General features: G+C 40.2%; 1 non-coding gene across 1 annotated transcript; it reads right to left on the reverse strand.

Annotated features, from left to right (window-relative positions):
* Positions 1–312: 312 nt before the first annotated feature.
* On the reverse strand, positions 313–418 carry LOC120257739. The gene has a single exon (XR_005535828.1). It is a non-coding gene; the product is annotated as a small nucleolar RNA R71 (small nucleolar RNA).
* Between the last annotated feature and the right edge of the window lie 8,980 nt (positions 419–9,398).

A 9,398-nucleotide genomic window follows, 5' to 3' on the forward strand; every position in this document is an offset into this window, starting at 1 on the left:
ATATGACCCCTGATTACAGCTCCAAACTTTGAGCTGAAGCCAGCATTCATCCAATGATACAGTAGTCAGCGTAGTTCAATGGTTTGGCCGATGAGGATCTAAACATTCACATTGAAAACTTCTTGGAAGTTTGTCACATGCTGAAGATCAGCGGTGTTACGGATGATGCTATTAGATTGAGGGCTTTCCCATTTTCTCTATAAGGAAAAGCAAGCCAATGGCTACATTCTTTACAGCGAGCATCCATCACGACTTTGAATGAGATTGTCGAAGTTTTCTTTGCTAGGTACTTCCCTCCGGGAAAGTCTGCAAAGCATCACAATGAGATTTCATCTTTTGTTTAGATGGAGCTCGAATCCCTGTTTGAGACATGGGAATGTTTCAAAGACCTTTTGCGAAAGTGTCCACAACACGGATTCCCTGAGTGGATGATCATTCAGACCTTTTACAATTGGTTGAATCCAAGTACAAGACAACTTTTAGATGCCGCCGCAGGAGGTACAATGGGGAATAAGACCCCTGATGAAGCCCGATAATTAGTAGAAGAAATGGCCATGAATAGCTACCAATGGAATGCAAGGGAAAGGAAGAAAGTGGCCGGACTCCATGAAATTGATGCCGTTACATCATGGGTGGCTCAAGTGGAGGCATTGAGTAAGAAGTTAGACACTATAATTTCTTTGAGATTGGCAGTCGTAACGAGTTGTGTTGGATGTGGAAGGGGACATGCCCCATCTGATTGCCCGATAGCCATTGGTGGTACTTCATCCGTTGAGCAAGTTGACATTGTGGGTAATTCAATGAGAAACCAATGTAATCCATATAGCAACACCAAAAACCAAGGATGGAGGAACCACCCCAATTTTTCATGGAGCGACCAAGGTTAGCAAAAGGCTATAGCACGGCCGGGTTTTCAACAACAACAAGCCCTAAATATGGAGAATAGAGTGTCAGGTTAGGAGACCCGGATGACCGATTTGGAGAAAGCCTTGATTAGATTTGTACAATCATCAGATACACGGTTCCAATCGGTTAAGGCTACACTTCGCAACCATACCACTTCATTGCACATCCTAGAGAATCAAGTGGGCAAATCGTGAAGTATCTATCGGAGAGACCACAAGGAAGCTTGCTGAGTAATACTGAGACTAATCCTAGAGACCATGTGAAGGCAATAATTTTGAGAAGTGGTCATGAGGTTGAGGGTAGGCTTACAAGTGAGAAGACCAACGTTGAAGCACCCGAAGTCGTGGAGGTTGAGGAAAGAGTTAACAAAGAAAAGGAGATGGCACCCCCTCGTTACAAGAAAAGAATTCCTTACCTTTCAAGATTGAAGGACGTCCAAAATTATGAGCAATATAAGAAGTTCTTGGGTCTATTCAAGCAATGGCCCATCAACATTCCTTTTGTGGAGGCGTTGTCTCAAATGCCTCGGTATGCTAAGTTCTTGAAAGATCTTTTGACTGACAAAAGGAAATTAGAGGAGAGTGCCTCAATGATTCTAGATGCATCTTGCTCGGCGGTCTTGCAAAAGAATATGCCGAACAAGAAGAAAGACCAAGGAAGCTTCATAATCCCGTGCAACATTGCCAACTTGGGTGAAGAGATTGCATTGGCAGACTCAGGTGCCAGTATCAACGTCATGCCATACTCGTTCTTTCAGAAATTAGCTTGGGAGAGCCTAGGCCCACTCGGATGACTTTGCAATTGGCGGACTGAACGATGAGACATCCGAGGGCATCATTGAAGACGTTCTTGTCAAGGTGGACAAGTATATATTTCCTGTAGACTTCATAGTGTTGGATGTCAATGAGGATGCAGATGTTACTTTTATACTTGGGAGGCCATTCTTGCGCACTTCCAAGGAATTGATCGACATGGACGGCGGGGAGTTGACACTGAGGGTTGGAGATGACAAGCTCACATACGGCCTCACCGAAGCCATGCAACATTCTCTTGACTTTGATGATACTTTATATTTTCTTGACACTACTGATGAACTAATCGATGAATATGTGCAGAAAATGTTGAATCCAGACCCATACGAGTGGTTGCTAAACCAAGACAAGGAGAACAAGGAGTTGATGATGCTTGGTCAAGAGCAGGAAGTACTACCTACTCCAGGGATCATGAAAAATATGCTCCGAATGATGAAGCGAGTGAGAAGACGCCACAAGAAATGCCTCAAGGCTGTTGGGGATGTGCATGAAAGGAACAAGGGAGACAAGCCCTCAAGTAGTAATGATTGTGTGCTCGCAAGTGTACGGGATCACCAAGTAATACCCTGTGAGTGACACAGGGGTCGTAGTATTCCACGGGGCTAAGGAGCTCCTATTACTCCTCCATCACTTATTTTCTAACCTTGCAACTCAAACATGTTCTTACTCTAGTACGTGCAATAAGGTAATTAGTATAGCAGCCCCATAACAAGCAAGAAAATCACAAGAGCAATAATGATGAGAACAGGCCTAGGGATGAGGATTCCTAAGAGGGATTCATCATGATGTACGGATGCATAAGAATAGATGACATGGGTGATTTAGGCCGACGGACCTCAACTATAGTTCAACCCCGATTTCTCCGTAGTCAAACCCTAATCCCATACAAATGATGACAAGGATTTCTCCTTAGTCATATTCCTATGATTGCATTAAGTACATGGAGATCGTGAAATAAAGACGCACTTAACCTAAGTTCATCCTCATGGTTCGGAGGGGCAACCTACATCAAATTTCTCGGCATGTTGGTCAAGGATCTCCCCTTTTAGCTCAATGATGATCTAGTACACGTGAGTAGGTCACCTCTACATATACAACTCAAATAAGAACTAAGGATTTCTCCATATTACAGTTCTAGGCATGAAACAACATGAGCTAAACCACAAATCACACCAATGCATTCCAAATAAAAGTGATGCATCCAAAATACATGATGAACCCCAAGAATATGATGTCTTCGTTTCTCTCCTTCCTCCAAAGTGGTGGCTGCCAAGAACTCTCAAAGTCTCCCCCAAAAAGCCCCTTTTCTTTACCGAAAAATGCCTTTTATACCGCTCATCATCAACGGCAAGATCCCTGAATCCCGGGTGAAATCCCAAGCTCAATAAGGACCTCATTGAGGTGGTATACTGGCTAAATGAGGACCTCATTGAGATCCTCATTGACAATGTTCGGGGCAAGAAAACTCCTCAAATGCACTCCAAATAGTATCCATACTGGCTCAATGAGCACCTCAATGAGCCAGTATGCCTTCAATCAATCAACTTCCTTTGTGCTATAGTGATCATCCTGGGCTCTATATCGGGCATCATTGAGGCCGTATGCCATGATTCGATTTCTGTCTTGGAAACTCTCCAGGTGCTAAAGTGCCGTGACGTGGTTTTCTTCTCCTTTTTGCCAAAATTGTATCTTCGTGTCCTCCATGGCGTTCCCATGCTCTGCAAAGCAAACAATACATGATTAAGCACAAAATGGGCATCAATTCTTATACAAATACACGCTAGAAGCAACAAATATATATACTAAAATACGTACATTTAGACACTTATCAAATATCCCCACACCTAAGCATTTTCTTGTCCCCAAGCAAACACATCATGAATAACAAAGATAATGATAAGTAGCTAAATGTATTACCTCCGGCTCAAATAAATACAAGACTCTACAAGCATTGGAAAATGATAAATACATAATGAGTTACAAATATTAAGCATAAAAGAAAGATCCTGTCTCACCTCTTATATGTCTGCACCATGTGTGTAAACCTTGTATTTCATCTGCCCTGACCTGGTCCAGCCTATTGACTTCAATCAGTAAAGCTCCATATGATAATCACTCCATATGCAAAGAGTACTAAGTCTTAAAATGCTAAGTGCTACTTCAATAAACAAGTAAGATCCTTCTAAGCCCTAAACTTGAACTAGCACCCTTTTCTTTCTCAGAACCTCCAGTAGGTAGCAAAAAGGATCACTAGGGTTTTTATTTTCATTTCATTTCATTTCATCATTTTCTTTTTGAGTCCGACTAACATAGACTGCACCAAAAAATCTTTCTGGAGGGTGCACATGCTGGTAAGGCACAAGAGCCACCCAACTACTCGATTATAGTCTACATAGACGCATTCATGCTTCATTAGAAGAGGAATACTGACATAGACTCATTTTTCTCTTTTCATTCATTCTCTATTTTTTTTTCATCATTTTCTTTTTCACATTCATCCTAGATCAAGTCTTCAGACTACTCTATATGCCTCAAAACTAGGGCTAGCTCAACAAGACTCATAAGTTTTTAAGAGTTCATTGATTGAAAGAACTTAGTATTCTAAGACCAAATACTCAAAGTTGTGTGTTAAGTATACAACAGAGTTAGAGTAGTCATGTTGGCTATTACCAGGGCATCAACATAAGATTCAGTGCACAAGACAATACTAGAGGTGAAACAAGATTCAATAGAGTACAAAAACAAGTATGTCACTCAAATCGATCATTAAACCATGCTAGAAGAGTCTTACAGTAATGAACAAGCCATAATGGATACACTAGCATGTAAATAATCACCCTAATACATACAATACACCCATCCCACACCTAGTGTTGTACATTGTCCCTAATGTACACTAATCATGAAAAACATAATAATATATGCAATGAAACAATAGAAGCAAATTGTATCTTCGTGTCCTCCATGGCGTTCCCATGCTCTGCAAAGCAAACAATACACGATTAAGCACAAAATAGGCATCAATTCTTATACAAATACACGCTAGAAGCAACAAATATATATACTAAAATACGTACATTTAGACACTTATCAAATATCCCCACACCTAAGCATTTTCTTGTCCCCAAGCAAACACATCATGAATAACAAATATAATGATAAGTGGCTAAATGTATTACCTCCGGCTCAAATAAATACAGGACTCTACAAGCATTGGAAAATGATAAATAGATAATGAGTTACAAATATTAAGCATAAAAGAAAGATCCTGTCTCACCTCTTATATGTCTGCACCATGTGTGTAAACCTTGTATTTCATCTGCCCTGACCTGGTCCAGCCTATTGACTTCAATCAGTAAAGCTCCATATGATAATCACTCCATATGCAAAGAGTACTAAGTCTTAAAATGCTAAGTGCTACTTCAATAAACAAGTAAGATCCTTCTAAGCCCTAAACTTGAACTAGCTCCCTTTTCTTTCTCAGAACCTCCAGTAGGTAGCAAAAAAGATCACTAGGGTTTTTAATTTCATTTCATTTCATCATTTTCTTTTCGAGTCCGACTAACATAGACTGCACCAAAAACTCTTTCTGGAAGGTGCACATGCTGGTTAGGCACAAGAGCCACCCAACTACTCGATTACAGTCTATATAGACGCATTCATGCTTCATTAGAAGAGGAATACTGACATAGACTCATTTTTCTCTTTTCGTTCATTCTCTATTTTTTTTCATCATTTTCTTTTTCACATTCATCCTAGATCATGTCTTCAGACTACTCTATATGCCACAAAACTAGGGCTAGCTCAACAAGACTCATAAGTTTTTAAGAGTTCATTGATTGAAATAACTTAGTATTCTAAGACCAAATACTCAAAGTTGTGTGTTAAGCATACAACAGAGTTAGAGTAGTCATGTTGGCTATTACAAGGGCATCAACATAAGATTCAGTGCACAAGACAATACTAGAGGTGAAACAAGATTCAATAGAGTACAACAACAAGTATGTAACTCAAATCGATCATTAAACCATGTTAGAAGAGTCTTACAATAATGAACAAGCCATCATGGATACACTAGCATGTAAATAATCACCCTAATACATACAATACACCCATCCCCACACCTAGTGTTGTACATTGTCCCCAATGTACACTAATCATGAAAAACATAATAATATATGCAATGAAACAATAGAAGCAAATTGTATCTTCGTGTCCTCCATGGCGTTCCCATGCTCTGCAAAGCAAACAATACATGATTAAGCACAAAATGGGCATCAATTCTTATACAAATACACGCTAGAAGCAACAAATATATATACTAAAATACGTACATTTAGACACTTATCAAATATCCCCACACCTAAGCATTTTCTTGTCCCCAAGCAAACACATCATGAATAACAAAGATAATGATAAGTGGCTAAATGTATTACCTCCGGCTCAAATAAATACAAGACTCTACAAGCATTGGAAAATGATAAATAGATAATGAGTTACAAATATTAAGCATAAAAGAAAGATCCTGTCTCACCTCTTATATGTCTGCACCATGTGTGTAAACCTTGTATTTCATCTGCCCTGACCTGGTCCAGCCTATTGACTTCAATCAGTAAAGCTCCATATGATAATCACTCCATATGCAAAGAGTACTAAGTCTTAAAATGCTAAGTGCTACTTCAATAAACAAGTAAGATCCTTCTAAGCCCTAAACTTGAACTAGCTCCCTTTTCTTTCTCAGAACCTCCAGTAGGTAGCAAAAAAGATCACTAGGGTTTTTAATTTCATTTCATTTCATCATTTTCTTTTCGAGTCCGACTAACATAGACTGCACCAAAAAATCTTTCTGGAAGGTGCACATGCTGGTTAGGCACAAGAGCCACCCAACTACTCGATTACAGTCTACATAGACGCATTCATGCTTCATTAGAAGAGGAATACTGACATAGACTCATTTTTCTCTTTTCGTTCATTCTCTATTTTTTTTTCATCATTTTCTTTTTCACATTCATCCTAGATCATGTCTTCAGACTACTCTATATGCCACAAAACTAGGGCTAGCTCAATAAGACTCATAAGTTTTTAAGAGTTCATTGATTGAAATAACTTAGTATTCTAAGACCAAATACTCAAAGTTGTGTGTTAAGCATACAACAGAGTTAGAGTAGTCATGTTGGCTATTACCAGGGCATCAACATAAGATTCAGTGCACAAGACAATACTAGAGGTGAAACAAGATTCAATAGAGTACAACAACAAGTATGTAACTCAAATCGATCATTAAACCATATTAGAAGAGTCTTACAATAATGAACAAGCCATCATGAATACACTAGCATGTAAATAATCACCCTAATACATACAATACACCCATCCCCACACCTAGTGTTGTACATTGTCCCCAATGTACACTAATCATGAAAAACATAATAATATATGCAATAAAACAATAGAGGAGGGTGGAACGAACTTCCCCGGTTAAATCTTGTGCACACGGCGAGAGGAGACCCGAATAAAAGGTGTTGCAAGCTTTTCATGTCGGGTCCAGCTTCCATGAAATATGGGAAGGCTCACCAAGCTCCCTTAATGCCTTGCACGGCATAAAGGGGCATCATCATTCCAAACAAAAATTTAAGATTGCAAAAATAAATACTAGAGAGTAGTTGACAAGGTCCCCTTGAGTATATTCCGCAAGTGCACGGGTTTGTCGAAGTAATAATCCCGGATGAGCGGGTATCGAATCTACAAGGAGTAGGGAATAAAAACACTTAATCTGCTTCTTAGCTATGTGAAAGATCAGTTGTGATAAGTGTGATAATGATTCAATTTTCAAAAGTAAAAGCAACAAGTAAGAGAGCACGAGTAAAAGAGGAGGTAAGGTAATCGATAAAGATGGGGTACTTGGATAATGCTCCGCCTAGGACAATCGTTCAAGTACAAGAACCCTCTATTATGCTTCCTAATCAATGCAATGGTGAGTCGTGGAAATCCTTAAATATATAGTCCCAAATCTAAGGTCAACTATGCCTAACTCTATACATGTCCCGGAGGAGAGATTAGATAACCTCTCAACCTCGCACTCGAATAGAGTTGCAAAGAGCTCTAGGGATTCCAAGTGATAAATCTCTTCCTAATTATAGATCTAACCCTTTGGTCCAGGCAGAAGGTCCCTAACCATGATTAAGCCCTAGATACTAAGATCACCTTAACGCTTCACTCCGTTGCACGCGCAACTAAGCCCCAGCGGAGGGTCATCCCTTAGACCATTCACTCTATTATGGCCACAAAGAACTCGAGGAACGAAGGTAGAATCTATCACGCCGGAGAGGAAAGGGGACGCTCCTGTACCTCTCGACTCACCATCTCAACACTCTCCAACCTAGCTTTGTCTAACGCTCGTGGTGTGTCACTCACTCACAAGGTTACCAACAAGAACTCTCAACCCTAGTGTCACTCTAGGGGAAATGTTCATGCAATCAAGCATCCAAGGTTGGAACTCACAACAAACATCAATTAATTGAAAGCATAATAAAGAGATTCAATGAAACAAATACATCCTAGGGTTCACAAATACCCAAGTACCCACTAGGGGTTTAGCTCTCCATGGAGCTAAGTACAATCAAAGAAATATAATGTAAAAGCAATGAATCCATAGACTGCCTTGTCCGGTATAGGATACGCCTCGACGGAAGCTCCCCTACCAACCTTCTTCCTAAGGAATGACGAAGTCGGAGCCGTAGAACCTCTCCAATACCTTAGCCAATACCTCTCAAAACCCTAGTCAAAACCCTCTCTCAAGTTGGGGAAAAGATGGAGAAAATAATGCTGAAATCGGGGCTGAAATCGGCTTTAAATAGGGCTGGAATCGGGCATCCACACGGTCATGTGGATTTTTCACACGCCCATGTGGAATTTCCACACGGCCGTGGATAATTTCCACACGCCCGTATGGATTCTCTGGAATTGTAATTTTCGGCCGCTTGTGAACAGTGCTGCTACACCACTTTTACTATAGTGCTCTGCTACGGTACCTGGCCTAAAATACTTCCCGAGTCCATACTTTCATTGAGGTGACACAAACGGACACGTGTTCACGTCATCGATCGCTTTGCTTCTTTAATGACGGACAAGTTGGTGGAGATCTTGTTCTATGTGCATAAGTCAGAATGCTTGAGTGTGACTGCCCTTGTGCCCCTCCAACTGGTTGTGCTAACTCAAATACGAGGAGGTTGGCACACACTCTAGCATCTCACACCCGACCTATGTCTTTGCGTTTGACCCTTAGCAAGATTTCCTCCAAAATCGGTGCATTATGATCCACATTGGTTTCTTTCCTTCATACTCGGCCTCACAACCCTACCTGCATAAAAGTAACATAAAAACACACATATTAATGTAAAAACCCGAGAAAAGTAATGCTCAACATAAGGAAAGAATTCTTCGCATTCATATCACAGAAGCACTTATCAGTAGTACAAACACACAAGTACTGGATAAAGAGTAGCAAAGTTGTACACAATGTTGGTAGGGTATCCCCTCCCCAACTTATTCAATCAAACAAACACAATTGCATCAAAAGTAAAGCAAAGAAATAAACTAAAGAAGTAAAGCAAATGTCCATGCTCAAATGTCCAACTAGTCATCACAAGATGTTGAAGATGTGGTTGTCTTGGTGTGCTT

Source organism: Dioscorea cayenensis, chromosome 3 (assembly GCF_009730915.1).
Source record: "Dioscorea cayenensis subsp. rotundata cultivar TDr96_F1 chromosome 3, TDr96_F1_v2_PseudoChromosome.rev07_lg8_w22 25.fasta, whole genome shotgun sequence".
Lineage (NCBI taxonomy): Eukaryota > Viridiplantae > Streptophyta > Magnoliopsida > Dioscoreales > Dioscoreaceae > Dioscorea > Dioscorea cayenensis.